This window comes from Rhinolophus ferrumequinum, chromosome 6 (genome assembly GCF_004115265.2).
Source record: "Rhinolophus ferrumequinum isolate MPI-CBG mRhiFer1 chromosome 6, mRhiFer1_v1.p, whole genome shotgun sequence".
NCBI classification, from domain to species: Eukaryota; Metazoa; Chordata; class Mammalia; order Chiroptera; family Rhinolophidae; genus Rhinolophus; species Rhinolophus ferrumequinum.
Genome location: NC_046289.1, coordinates 73,361,121 through 73,377,146, shown reverse-complemented (window position 1 = coordinate 73,377,146; position 16,026 = coordinate 73,361,121).

Genomic DNA, 16,026 nt, shown 5'->3' with positions numbered 1-16,026 from the left:
GTAACATAATAATCCATTAACTAAAATAAATCCATACTGATGTACACAAATGAATGAATAAATATATAAAAGGTAGAGAAGGGAAAGCCTCCTTCCAGCAGAATGCCAACTAATAAATGTGGTAAATGAGGAAGGAATGATGGAGTTAGAAAATCACCATTTGGGAGCCCAGTGACACCATCGAGAATGTCAAGGCCAAAATCCAAGACAAAGAGGGCATCCCCCCTGACCAGCAGAGGTAGATCTTTGCTGGGAAACAGCTGGAAGATGGATGCACTCTGTCCGACTACAACACCCAGAAGAAGTCCACTCTGCACTGGTCCTGTGCTTGAGGGGAGGTGTCCTAAGTTCATTTTTTAAAGCTTTCAACAAATTTAATTGTACTTTTGTTTCAGTAAAGTTGGTGCATTCCCCCCCCCCCCCCAAAAATAAAAGAAAATCACCATTTGGCAACCACAATATTTATAAATGCTTCAGGCAAGAATCATCAATGGAAGCTAACATTTTGGGGGGAGTTTGCTAAGAACATGATACTTACATAGTCTCAAATGATTTCCCCCAAGATTATCTAGTAATTACAAAAGGAAAAATCATAACTACAGTAGTGCAATCTGATTGATATTGCCTTAACCAAGTTATCAAAGTTAATATTACCAGTCACAGGACCAAGTAGCATCATGTATCTCTGATGTGATGCACTGACAAAGACACATCATCATTTTTGTGGTGTTCCTGCCAAAAATGCAAAAGCTGAATCTTATCATGAGGAGACATTAGACAAATCAAAATGGCAACAAGATTTTCTACAGGTAACTGGTCTATAGTCTTCAAAAAAGTCAAGGCCATAAAAACTCATTAACTGCTCCAGATTTAAAGGAGAGTAAAGAGACGTGACAACTGGAATTGTAACATGTAATCCTGGAATTGGAGACTAGATGTAAAAAAAAAAAAAAAAAAAAAAAAAGGAAAAGAAAGAAAGGACATTGTTGCATTGTTGGAACAACTGATGAAATTTTACTATGGACTGTGGATTAGACAATGGTATTGTATTGATGTTAAATTTCCATAATTGTAATTATGTAAGAAAATGTTCTTGTTCATAGGAAATGCACATTGAAGCATTTAGGGGTAAATAGGTATGATGATTGCAACTTAATTTCAAATGATTCAGGAAAAACGATACAGGTACACATACAGAGAGAATGATAAAGCAAATGAGACAAAATGTAAACACTTGGTGAATCTGGGGAAAGAGTATACAGGAGTGCTTTGTACAATTCTTGCATCTTTTCTGTAAATTTGAAATTATGTCAAAATAAAAAGTTACCAAATAAACCCAATCCTGAATTTTTTTGGGATTAATTTTTAAGTAAACTCTTTTATTGTAGTTTAATACTCATATACATATAGAATAATGCACACACAAAGAGTGTACAGCTTGATACATTTTTATGAAATGAACCCCGCCATGATCCAGGTCAGGAGCTGAAACATTACCAACAATCTGGAAATATCCTCCTTAGTCATTACCCTCCTTCCTCTGGAAAGGTAATTTTTATATGACTTCTATTATTACAGCTTAGTTTTGTCTATTTTTGAATGCAATATACATAGAATCATACCATATAATTTCTTTTTTTGTGTGTATTTTTTTTCAGCATTATGTGTATGTGTGTCATTTCTTGTTGCAAGTAGCTGTAGTTCATTTGTTTCCTTGTTCTTTAATACAGCACTGTGTTTAAACAGACCATAATATATTTACCCTTTCTGACATTGTTGGACATTTGAGTTGTGTGGTGGGTTGTTTCTAAGATGGTCCCCAATTATTCTTGTCTCCTGTTATCCATGATCTAGTGTAATCCTCTCTCTTTGAGTGTCAGCTTGTTGTAACTATGTGCCACATACATATATTGGTATCTATCTATCTATCATCTATCTATTTTTACAAGTGTGAGTTCACACTAATACTTCCAATTCCAATCCAATACCTCAGGGTTTTTTCTTCTTTCTAGTCTTCCCCCATTCCGCATATGTATATACATATGTGTAAATCCCTTCTTAGGCCCCGAAAAACCTCAATATATTTACTTATTTCTCCATCTTTCTGTACGTAACCTATCTCCCAACCACAGAGACTGCCTCCTTGGCTGACATTCTTCTTGGTTCTGCCAACCTCTCCGTCCCAGCCATCTCCTCGGTTTGCTGCCCACCTGTGGCTGCCTCTTTGGTGGCTGCACATCAACTTCAAGGGATAGGCAAGGAAGCACAGGGAAGAAGGAAGAGGAAGAGCCATCCTGATATTTTGACGCTTAGGACACTGCTTTCTTTATTTGGTTCCTTAATGAGAATCCAATACTCTTCAGGAATTTATGCTCAGTGAGAGTTTGGCCCACCATGATTTTGCAGTGTGCTGGGTTATTTGATGACTTACAGTGATTAATATTTGCAGGGTTCAGCATTGTTTAATGAGGGCAGGGGAATGAGAAGCGTCAGGAAGAAACGGGGAAGAAAATGTGGGGAAGGATAAATAATCACTCCAGTTGGGCATAGAGCTTAGTTTTATAGTGAGAGTGGTTCTCATCAGTGCTCCTGCCCCAGAGCATGAGCTTGCCATAGAAAGCCTGGGTTGGGTTGGAGTGGGATGGAAGGTGGGTTTTCAGATCCATCCTGGAGTTGAATGCACATACTAGAATGGGTTTGGCATCAACTTGGCCATCCCACATGCCCTGTGGTCAAGCTAGACCTCTCAGGCAGCTTCAGACTAACCAGGCTCCTGGCCCCAGGCTGGAGTCAAAATGGCCTCTGGAGGGCAGAGGAATACCATGTGGTCTTACTCAGCTCTAATCTAATTTAACCACTTTCGTTGCCCTGTTCATTTGCTAACAAACTTCTAGACCTCCTTGATAGATCAACTCTCCTCCACATTTTGTCTAATAAATTAGAAAGAATAAGAGTTTGATGGTTTGGAGTGAAACTCAGAAACGTTAAGTGACATTTGTCTAAAAAAACCCCAAAAACATATATTTACAAATATATATATGACATTTTGGTTCATCTCTGTAAACAGGTAATACCAATTAGCAAATTCATGAATTAGAGCAAGGTTAAGTAGGAAGATTTGTTTGCTGTAGTCATTACTGACAGTCTGTAAGACATAGTTATTTGAATTTCTAACAGTGGATGTAATTGCCCAGGTATCATTTATCTGATTGTGTAGAACGGTGGCTAAGAGTTAGGATCGTCTCAGCCTGCGTGCTTGTATCCTGATGACACTGCTTACTAGATGTGTGTCCATCAGTTACCTTTTCTGTACTTCAGTTCCCTCATCTGTAAAGGTATGCGTGGGGCTATTGTGAGGTTTAAGTGAGACAACATAAAATGTTCAGAGTGGTGCACATGAGAAGTACCCAGTAAATATCAGTTAGTAGCTGTGGTTGTTATTATCATTTTTTTTTTAAATTGGGGAATATTGGGGAACAGTGTGTTTTTCCAGGACCCATCAGCTCCATGTCAAGTTGTGGTTTTCAATCTAGTTGTGGGGAATGCAGCTCAGGTCCAAGTCAAGTCACTGTTTTTATTCTAGTTGTGGAGGGCGCCGCTCACTGGTCCATGTGGGAATCGAACTGGTGACCTTGGTGTTATGAGCAACTGTGCTCTGACCACTGGGAAAATTGGCGCCGTGTTATTATCATTTTAAGCTGCAGATTCGTCCTTAGTAAAAAACATTCCATAACAAATATAATCAGCTTTATTGTGTAGGTTCCCCTATAGACATTATGAGCTTATTATTTATTAATAAAATGTATAGAGAGCATCCCTGTTTCGCTCCTCCATTAGTTTGAAATAGGTGAGATTGCGCTGGTGCTTTCTGGAAAAATAGCTGGCTGGGTCCAGTTGCAGTTCTCTTCAGTCCCATTTATGTTTTCACCACTAGCTCACTGGGATTTAAACTGCTCTTCACAGATACATGTGTTCTGAGAACTTTTCATTCACTGTGGTCTGTTCAGTTCTTTTCACTCCAGAGGGTTTTCCCTGCCAAGCAAAATTGAACTGAGCAATTTCAAACTCATACGTAACTCCCATTAAAAAAATTCCTCCTGTTAATGAAGAAAGGCTGAGTGGTGTTGGATGGAACTCTGAATTGGGGGACGGAAGGCCAGAATTCTAGTTTCAACACTGCATCTATTTGCAAATATTTATTGTATACCTTCAAAGTGTAAAGCAATATGCCTGTTGGGCATTGAGGAGATTCAAAGAAAGGATTCAAATAAGAATAAGAATAAGGTTCTCCTCTCAGAGAACCTACAACCTAATTGGAGAAACAAAGCAACTGTAATATGAGGTTGAATGAAATAAATGTAGAATCCATCATCCCATAGAATGCTGAAGGAGAGAAAGAAATTGTAACACGGGGCAGGGGAAAGTGTGACCCAGGCAACGAGCATCTCTTCCTGTTCATTGTGTGCTCTCCTTTGTATCATCAAGTCTGGAACCCTGGGAATGGTATTCCCCAGACTCCTTTGCTTTCAGCGTTCTTGATATAGTTTATGTTCTGTCAGTGAGGGACATTTGACTGGATTTGGAAAATAGAAGAGAAGCGGAAAGCATTTTTCCTGCTCTTCTGGCAGTGTTGGTAAGTGGATGTGTGGGCTTCCTGGATGGGAGCTTCTGCAGTGGCTGTGGTGCCATGTTATCTGCCTTGGGACTGTGGAGGTCTGCGGTGAGTAGCTTCCAGCAGCTTCCTGACTGCTTCCTCTCTCTCAGTGTTTACTGTCTAATGTTTACTGTCTCAATGTTTACTGTCTAATAAAGCTAAGTCTTCTGCAATGCCATGCTCTTTTTTACCTTTGAGACTTGATCGTTTTCCTCCTATCTGTCACCTAATTTGTCCTCCTTCACATCTCCTTTGTGTTTTATTCATCTTTATATCCCAGCAACTAGTCAGCAACTGTTGCTTATGCTCATGCAGAGAAAAAGATGTAAAAACACAAAAACATGTTCACAATGTCTTAAGTAAAATCACAAGCTAAAATGTGCAATATGGTCCCATTTTTTATTTAGAAATAAATATGCATACGAAAGCTCTGAGAAGCCAACATCAAGATGTTAACAAGCCATCAATCAGTATTTTTTGGGTGACTAGGTGGAATAAATGAGAAAAAAGGAGAGGTCATAAGCTTAGGCAGATTTATAAATGGGATGGGTGGTAGTGAACATAGTGGAGAGGGTGGGCTTATGAGGAGTGACAAAGCAGAGTAATGATTAGAGAGATTGGGATGTGACATGGATAAATGGAAACGCAGCCCTTTATTGGAGTAATATCACTGGATTTCTAATAATCTATTATAGATGAAAAAGACAAGCACCATGGTTTGCTAACTATATGAGAATTTGTTAAAGAATAAAGGCCAAAGGTGGAATAGGTGGGGAAATGGGTCTGCTACAGTTTGAGGGCATGAAGAATGAACTGCCTGGTGGTCACCCAGTGTGGTGACCTGTAGAAGAACACACCAAGGGAGAACACACACAGGAGGATAGCTTCTATATGTGAATGGTGGGGAGGATACCTGAGGCTTAGGTAGAGTAGATCACAATATTTGTATGGTGCTTTATAATACTAAAAGCATTCTTCAGATGCATTATCCCTGTTATCTTCACAGCAACCCTGTGGAAAAAGTATATACTACTAATATTAAAAATAAGTTTATTGTGGAAAACTGGAATATATAGATGCACAAAAAAAAAAGAATGAAAATCACTCTTAAGGCCATGATTGTTAACATCTTGATGTTGGCTTCTCAGAGCTTTTGTATGCGTATTTATTTCTAAATAAAAAATGGGACCATATTGCACATTTTAGCTTGTGATTTTACTTAAGACATTGTGAATATATTTTCGTGTTTTTACATGTTTTTCTCTGCATGAGTATTATTGTTTGCGTAATATCCCATTGTGTGGCTATTTTACCAAAATTTAACTAAGTGATCATTCATTGCTAGCATTCAGTTAACTCCAGTTTTTCACTTTTATAAACAATGTTGAGATGAATGTCCTTGTAGTTAAGTCTCTGCACATATCTTCAATGATATTCTTAGGCTAGCTGCCTAAAAGTGGAGTTATTGGATCAGTAGGTCTGCACTTTTTAAGGCCTTTTTTTTTTCTTTTCATATTCCCAGACTGTGCTCCTGAGGGATCACACTAGCTATTGGAGAGCACACATTTCTCTGAATCTTCTAAACATATGGTATTCTAATTTTTTGGTCATTTTTAGATGTTGAAATAAATACTACTGTGTTTCCCCAAAAATAAGACCTAGCTGGACAATCAACTCTAATGCATCTTTTGGAGAAAAATTAATATAAGACCCGGTCTTCTTTTACTATAATATAAGACCGGGTCTTATATAATATACTGTAATGTAATATAATATAATATAATACAATATAATATAATACCGGGTCTTATATTAATTTTTTGCTCCAAAAGATGCATTAGAGCTGATTGTCCAGCTAGGTCTTATTTTCGGGGAAACACAGTATTTTCATTTTTAAAACCAGGAACTGAGGCTGAAGGAAGCTATGAATGGCACAGAGTTGATGGTGGAGGCTGAATACATCTAGGCCAACTCTTCAATCTTGAGTACTCTCAGTTTCTCCTCTTGTAGGGATGCACTGTCACTAGAGGGCCATATTAACTCCCCCAAATAAAGTAAGTGTCACATCCCCTATGCTATATTGTTAAAAACCCCAGCGTGATCATGGATCCCCATAATAGAATGACTAGTAAAAGTTAAAGAGTATTCTGTTTACTTAGCTTTGGTCACAGCCTTCTTGATGCATTGGGTTCAGTTTGAGGCTGAATAAAACAGACCTTTGAAATAGCCCATAGATAGGTAATGAAAATGATCAAAGAATCAGACAAGAGGATCTAGGAATGCAAGATATTGGGTGTTGAATTATTTAGACACGAGAAGAAAGGGCTAAGAGGAACTCTGATCTTTGAGTATTTGATGGCCTGAGCTTGAGACTCTCAGTTTAGTGGATTAGTTGACAGAGAGAAATGCATTTTGCAAGTGAGACATTAGGGAGGGTGTGTTATATTTCTTGGAAGTTTCAAAGGAAAGATCCCTGTACTGTTCCCCACCCCAATACTTCCCTAATATGACAGTTGCTTTAAAGGTGGGGAGAAGAGATGGCTTGTTTGACTGTATATGTAAGAGAATCATGGTACATCTTGGTATAGGCTTGGTGAGGGTGCTTTCGTGCTAGTGGTGTCATCTGGATCAGCAACCACCTTTCTTTTATGTTTTTATTTATTTCTGGGGCTGCAAAGTGTATGTGGGTGAGAAGGTAGGTGGGTAAGGGAAGCATGTGAAGATAGGGAGAAAAAGGAAGAACCTGGAGAGAGCTGGAACATGGGAGTTTCTCAACTCCTGACTGCACCTTGTTTTGCATGTCTAACTGGCAGGCAATTCTTTGGTCTTTATGGGATGAAGATAGAAATCTATAAAGGTTGAAATAAAATTCTAAAAGGACTTGTTTTAAGGTGGTGGGTTAGAGAGAGCACTGGCCTCAAAGTGTTGGGTTTGTTTCCAACAGCCACTCACTCTTTGTGGCCCAGGGCTCACCTCTTCACCTTTCTAAAAATTCTCAGGCTCCGCCCACCCCCACCTTGGATAACGATAACAATGCATTGAATGTTTACTATTGAACCAGGCACTGTAAAATGAAGGGGCTAGACTAGGTCAAGGACCTTAAGTTGGGGTTCTTAAGTTGGGATTCATGAATAAACTTCAGGGGGTCCGTGAACTTGTTAAGTGTTTTTCTGGGGCAAGAGTCAAATATTCATCGCATTTCATGGGACGAAACCAGAAAAAATTTAAAAACTAGTGGGCTAAAAAGTTCAAAGGCAGCTTTGACTCCCTGAGTCTTCTCTTCTGGAACAAGTGAGGTTGCACCTGACACCTCCCTTCACCCGCCTGCTCTTAAGAAAGGTTGGGGATGTGTTGGTTGTGTGCACAGAATTGTGAGCACAAATGTGGCAGAACCTGGTCTTCAGAACCACACTCGCTTGGTTTTAAACTCTGCTTTCTCACTTACTAACGAGGTAACTTCAGGCAAGTTAAATCTTTCGGAGCCAATTTTCCTCATTTGTAACATGGGAGTAACACTTTACCTCATTCCGAATATTGTTAATTCATATAAAGTTTTTAGAGTAATACCTGGCAAATAGGAAGAATTATTTAACGCTATTACTGTTGCAGATGAATGTATGTATGAGAGTAAGTGAAAATGGGAGAGATTGTGTGTGTGTGTGTGTGTGTGTGTGTGTGTGTGTGTGGTGGGTATGGGGGGAGGAGGATATAAGAGACTGTACTTCAGTAGCAAGAATGAATTGTCAAACCAATTTTTATGTAAAAATTTGAATTCATTCTCTCCCTCTTTTTTCTTTGTATCAGAAATCGTTTGAAAGAAAATGTTCATTCTACCTTGGCAGGGTAGAGCAGGGTAGAACTCCATTTCCCATCACTACCTTGCTCTTGGGATTGGCACGAGTAGGACTGACAACCTGGGACCTAATCCTGGTGTCTGACAGTGATTTACCCATCACGGAGGTCCTGAGACAAGCCCACAGGGGACAATCTTCCTGTGAGTAACATGGTTTCAGGATCCCATGCCCAGAGTGGACCAGAGACCTCATCAGCTGATCCTTGGGTCCTGGTCTGGATGAGAAGCTGGCATTACCTGTGGCCAGAGTCCTGGAGCCAACCATCCAGGCACCATGAGCAGAAACAATGTCTGCCCCTGTCTCAAATGCACGCTATAAGTATACCATTTGACTTTTGTAGGAAAAAGGACACCCCTCGAGCCTTGGTGGAGTGGGGGAAGCCATGCTTGTGCTTCTCCTTTGGAATTGCCCTGTGTGGCTGAAACCCTCAGGAACACATAGCTGGGACGCGTGGGGATGGCACCCCTGCAACACTTGCAGACTGCAGCTTACTCTAAAACACAGTCAGTCTTCTCTTTGTTCCTTTTAGACATGGAGAGAAAGCATCTTTGCCTTTGATCTCGTCCTCTATTCCTCTGTAGTCTATGATTGGACAGAGGCATTTCTTCGTGCAGGACAAGTTTTCCCAATGATTTCCTGTAAATCATTTGGGGATCCTGTCTCAGTTCATTTGGGGTATTAAAAGAAAATACCACAGACTGGGTTGCTTAGAAACCGCAGACATTTCTCATAGTTTTGGAGGCTCATAGTTTGGAAGTCTAGGATCAGAGTAGGTGAGGATCCTCCACTGGGTCACAGAATTCTTGTAGCCTCACGTGGTGGAAGGGGCTAGAAAGCTCTGTGAGATCTTTTTTATAAAATGAGTGAGTTTCAGTTGTTCACAGACTATTCACAATGTCTTTCGCGTACACACACTCTACTTTCCCCACCATATGGGCCATTTGGGGAGGATTCTTTTTACTGTGAAAGCTGCAGAAAAGCTTCACAATCTGTTTCAGTTACTCGTTCTAATGGTTAGCATAACAGACTCCGCTGTTAGGAAACTCTGTTTACACACAGAGAATATCGAATCTCAATCCTTTTTACCTCTGACCATTGCTCAAAACTTCTATGATTTCTCTTCACCCTCTTTATTAGGTTGACCAAAATCGACAATTTGGGCCAATTAACCAATTATTAGTGTCAAAGATTTTATCTTTGATTATAAAAAAGAGTAAATGTATTTTGGGGCTTCTGCTCATTCTTAAGTTTTTATCTGTTATCGCAATTTTATTTTGTAGAAGAAAACATGTCCTGGTGATTGTCTTTCCCTTCAGTCTGACTCCTGTTGGAAGCCCTTCCTCCCTTTCCCTCCTCAGCAGTGTATCTCAGGCATCCCCTACACAGTGAGTGGTACCTTGGTTTTCGAAAGTAATCCGTTCTGGAAGACTGTTCGAATACTGAAACGTTCAAAAACCGAGGCACGGTTTCCCCATAGAAAGTAAGGCAAATTGGATTAATCCGTTCCAGACCTTTAAAGTCAACCCTTAAAACTGCAAATTTAGCATGAATTTTACTATCTAATGAAACCATAAAATTTACAGAGTTCATAAACCGAAATGTTCATCAGCGGAGACGTTCAAAAACTGAGGAACCACTGTATCTGCCTTTGGGATTGGTGGTGACACATGCCTGCGTCAGCTCCTTGCATGGGGATAGCAAGGCCTTGGCTTATTCTTGGGCCTCACTGTGTGCAGAGCTTTTGCTTCCCTGTGCCACCCTGTAAAAGGCAAGAGAGAAAGTTACACGATGCCCTTACTATGTGTGTCCAGGAAAGGCCCCACGATCTTGAAAACCCTGAGTTTTTATTATCCAACCAGAGGTAGGTATTCATTTCCACTTGAATTGAGGCACAGGCTGTTTCTTTTCTTTTTCTTTTTCTTTCTTTTTTTTTTTTTTAAAAGACTGGAGCTGGCTGTTTTGCATAAAACAAAGAAGTTGTGCATTAGCATGGGGTAACTGGCTCTTCTCAGTAGTTATCTCACAATGACTAAAGCAATGGCTTAATTGGAAGCTTTCACAGTTAAAAGACTCATAACCCACACATCATATCTTATCAAAAATTCACCATTCCTTTCTAAAGAGATTTAAACTGTATTGAGATCTAATGCAGAGCCTACTTTGTCCTTTCCATTTCCTCACTTCTTCCAAAGGACTTCAAGCTGATTTCAGCAGCGGGTCTTTGCCAAAGCTGTTCCCACAGCCTGGGGTGCCTTCCCTCCTTCCTTTTGCTTATCTATTATTTACTTCTCTTTCAAAACTCATTTCAAGCACTTCCTCCTGTAAGAAGGGTTTTTGTTTTTTGCTTTTTCACAATTTCAGTCCATTTTGAGCTCTACTGTCTAAGAACATTCATTTCTAATACACATAATTTAACTCATTATTCTTCAGTTGTATGTATCTTGTTTATTTTTTATTTATTTATTTATTTTTTCAGAAATGAGCTATTTGAGAGTAGAGACCACATCTTACTCATTTTTGCATTCTGGCACCTAGCACAGATCCTGGCAGCATAAAATTTTGTTGAACCCAATGAGTGAATGAATGATAGGCAGATGGCATGTACTGAATAAATAACTGTTAATTGATTGATTGTAGGGGCCATTGTAAGAAATTCTATATAACCTCATTCACCGTATCAACCTTTTAATGCTGGTCAGTACTGTTCACAAAGTTTCACTTAGAAACTACCTCCCCGCCATGTCTCCCTCCAGCATTGATCCATTGTCTCTCCCTCTCTTCCTCCAGTGATTTGGACAGCAAAGGGGAAAATAACTGAAAAGAAGACAGGCTAGAGAGGGTTAGGAGGGATAAACAGATAACTGGAAAATATTTTAAAGTATTTTATAATCTTGGTTATGAACTGTATTCAGCACCACAGGTTGGGAATTTTATTCCATATTGGTAACATGAAAAGTGTGGGACAAATGCTGACTGAGCAGGAAAGTTTTGTTAACATATAGTTGGTAAAACCACCGAGTACAGTCAGTGTCTATTTGTAAGGATGGTGGGGCATTTTGAAGTGACGTTCCCACATGGCCCGCTGGAGGCAGGGACAGTTCACCCAATGGGAAGGTGGATGTCATCCAGAGTCAAGATTCAGGCGTGTATTTTGGGGAAGAACCCAGATTAGCACAATATCATCAAAAGTGATAGTGTGCCTTCAAATTGGCCAGTTCTCTCTTTCCTCGCCTCTGCGGGGTTACTCACAGTCAGACAACTGTGATCCGCAGAGGGAGGAAAGAGCATTCTGTGCAACCTGAGCTCCTTACTCCGACCGCCTAAGGATCCTCCTCCTGGCAGGGAAACAGCTTTTGTGTAGAGCTTTTGCTGGTGGGTGCTGAAGTTGTTCAGGTGGTTAAGGCAGAAGTACAATTATAAGTCAACTCTGTTCTCTGGGGAACAAGCGAAGAATGATTCAGTTAAAACTCTGTAATATGATTTGAAAGAACAGAACCCTAAGGGATAAAGCAGGTGGTGGCAGATAAATACAGACGAAGGGGACCTTGTTGTCTCATCTGTAGGCAACAAGAAGATGATGAAATAACAATAGCTGAGTGAATGAATCTATGTGTAGCATGATGCTCCACCATTCATTAAACATTTACTGAATGACAAGTATATGCTCGATGCAAAACAAATCTTTGTCTTCAGGAAGATTGCAGTGAACTGGGGGAGAAAGGATTCATTTTAAATTTGAAGTGCTGTCAGTGAAATAAATAGGTGTTGAGGTAAAAAATTATGAAGCAGGAGGATGGATATAAATTGACTGGTCAGGGAAGACTTCCCTGGGGAGTGACATATTTAAGCTACACATGAAGAAGGAGCTGAGCTCATCAGGCAGAGCTGGGGGAAACTGCACAGAAAAGAGCATGTAAAAAGGCCCTAAAGAGGGGGGAGAGCTGCCGTGTCCCAGAACCAGAAAGGAGGCCAGTGTGGTTGGTGGGTGGTGGACAAGGGGCAAGGGCAGGAGCTGCTGCTGGACAGCTAGGCCTGGGCCAGACAAGGCACCTTGGAATCAACTGGGGAGTCTCAGAAAATCAAGTCATCTTGGAGTCATTGACTGTTAGGTAAGGCATTTGGGTTTCATATGAAGATTAAAGGGAAACTACTTATGAGTTTTAGATAGGGAAGCGACCTGACCTGATTTATGTTTTATAAAGATCACTCTGGGGCCGCCCGGTGGCTCAGGCGGTTGGAGCTCTGTGCTCCTAACTCCGAAGGCTGCCGATTCGATTCCCACGTGGGCCAGTGGGCTCTCAACCACAATGTTGCCAGTTCAACTCCTCGAGTCCCGCAAGGAATGGTGGGCAGCGCCCCCTGCAACTAAAAATTGAACATGGCACCTTGAGCTGAGCTGCCGCTGAGCTCCCGGATGGCTCAGTTGGTTGGAGCGTGTCCTCTTGGCCACAAGGTTGCGGGTTTGACTCCCGCAAGGGATAGTGGGCTGCGCCCCCTGCAACTAGCAACGGCAACTGGACCTGGAGCTGAGCTGCGCCCTCCACAACTAAGACTTAAAGGACAACAACTTGAAGCTGAAAGGCACCCTCCACAACTAAGATTGAAAAGACAACAACTTGACTTGGAAAAAAGGCCTGGAAGTGCACACTGTTCCCCAATAAAGTCCTGTTCCCCTTCCCCAATAAAATCTTTAAAAAAAAAAAAAGATCACTCTGGCTGCCTGATGGAAGATAGGCTGGAGGGTGGGCAAAAGGGGCCTCCAGGCCGTGGGTGAGGAGACCATTGCAATCATCCATGACAGATGCCGGAGACTTGAACTAGGTGGGAGCAGTTGAGGTGGAGAGAAGAGGTTGACGCTGAGATTTATTTTCAAAGGAGAATTGATAGAGGTTAAATGTGTATATTCCTTTTCAAAAGTGACAGAAGTGCTGTAAAGTTGGAAGTCTCCCTGAATCACTGAAGGCAGGCTCCCGAGCTATGACTTCTCCTACAAGGGGACACACAGGCACTCAGGATCAGTTTGGAAATCTCCTTTAGAAAGACAAATGACCGTGCACTCACTAAAGAATTTCCTTCAGAAGGCTCCTTCTGAAGACATCCTCTCCAAAGAAGAGTTGGTGGGTGGCAGCTCCTGGTGCTGCCAGCACGGGCAGAGCAGCTCCTGTGGCTAAAAAAATCTCTCAGATCTTTTTGCGATGCAATGCTGGAAGTCGCTGGTGTGCACTGAAATGGTGAAAAGCTTAGTGGATTTGTGTGTGTGTGTGTGTGTGTGTGTGTGTGTGTGTGTGTCCAATGTGTAAGGACTGGAATTCTGAGACCCTTTAGAGTGGGAACAGGAAGACCCAACAAAGAAATACTGAAATTGCTGCCAATAGAGAAGAAGATTTGCACAATTAACTGAAAAAATAAAAAAGACATGACCAAATGTAGCCACATATCACCATGGGTTTGTGGAGCAGTTACTGTTGGTTACAAATGGATGAATGAATGAGTGACTAAATCAATTCATTTCACAGCAAGGGAACTTGAAATAGCTTGGTTTGTGGTCTGAACAAAGCTAGATACTATATAAACCATAGACCTGTAATTTATTACCTTCTAGTAAGGAAGACCTTAGACCATAGACATGTCCAAAGTGAACGTTTTGAGATTCCTAAAATGGTATAATACTGGCGTATCTTTTTTCATCTTCTGATAGTTTTTTTTTTTTTTTTTTGGTTGTTATGCTTTAGTTTTACCTCCTATACATAGCTTATAGCTAAGTTTTAAGTTAACAAATTTCAATCCAAAAATCTTAATTTAATTTACAAAGACAAAATTTACATTTATTTTGTCTACTAATATATTTGGCTTTATTTTAACCTTATTTCATTTACACTTTGTATTTGTTTTGCTTTTCTGTTTTTTTGGTGTTTTTTTTTTTTAATCCTCTCCTTTCTTGTCTTTTCTTGGAGTGATTAAAGTTTCTTTTGCCCCCTCATTCCTTTTCCTTTTTCTACTAAAATTATGAACTCTATTTCTTTTATTTTAGAGGTTTCCCCAGAATTTTTAATGCTGGCTTGGTGGTAATAAATTCCTTTAGCTTATTTTTTTCTGGAAAGCTCTTTATCTCTCCATCAACTTTAAATGATAGCCTTGCTGGATAAAGCAATCTAGGTTATAGGCCTTTGTTTTCCATCACTTTGAGTATCTCCTGCCACTCCCTCCTGGCCTTCAATGTTTCTGTAGAAAAATCATTTGATAGTCTTATGGGAGTTCCCTTGTATGTAACCCTCTGTCTTTCTCTTGCTGCTTTTACGATTCTCTCTTTGTCTTTAAGCTTTGCCATTTTAGCTATAATGTGTCTTGGTGTGGACCTGTTTGGGTTTATCCTGGTTGGAACTCTCTGCACTTCCTGGACTTGTATGTTGGTTTCCTTCATCAGGTTGGGGAACTTTTCAGACATTATTACTTCAAATATGTTCTCAATCCCTTGCTTACTCTCTTCACCTTCTGGTATTCCTATGATGCTCATGTTGTTGCGCTTGATGTTATCCCAGAGGTCTCTTAAGCCATCCTCATTGTTTTTTATTCTTTTTTCTTTCTGTTGTTCCGTTTGGGTGATCTCTGCTACCTTGTCTTCTAAGTCGCTGATTCGATCCTCTGCTTCATCTAACCTGCTGGTAATTCCTTCAAGTGAGTTCTTAATTTCGGTAATTGTGTTCTTTAGTTCTAACTGGTTGTTCGTTATGATTTCTACATCCTTCTTTATGTCTTCTCTAAACTCGTTCGTTATGATTTCTACATCCTTCTTTATGTCTTCTCTAAGCTCCTTAAACATTCTTATCACCAGTGTTCTGAACTCTGTCTCTGAGAGGTTGGTTACGTCTGCTTCATTTGGTTCCAGTTGTGGAGGCTTCTTCTGTTCTTTTATTTGGGATGTGTATCTTTGTTTCCCCATTCTAGCTGACTCTCTGTGTTTATTTTGATATATTAGGTAGATCCCCTAGAGTTCTTAGTTCTTGCTAGGTTATCTTATGTAGTATGTGTCCTTTATATTCGACTCGCACCACGTCGTCCTTCTCCTCTGCGTGTGCTCCAAAGGTGACTCTTGTGTTGTGCATACTGTCCCGTTCAAGATCTTTAATTGCTTTTTGCTTGTGAGTAGGTGGGGTTAACTCCTGGGCTGAGCCGTTGTGAGACTTGGCTCTGCCCCCCGCAGGGTGCTCTGCTGCGTGAGGGTTGACCACCCAAATGTGGTTTGGCCTCTATGGGCTCCAGTGCCTGCAGAGAACCCCCTCTGGGTGTGTGACCTGCAGGTCAAACCCGGCAGCACTCCGGTTTGGTCTGGAGTTGGCCCCTGGATATGCTGAATCCCGTGCCTCTCAAGCTGGGCTCCAGCAGGGCAGTTTCAGAACAAAGCAAATCACCAAGCACAACAGCAACAACAACAACAAAGAAAAAAAATCAAATACATTCACATGCAAAAACACCCGATAACCCCCACTCGACACAGGCAAAGATATCAAAGATATAAAG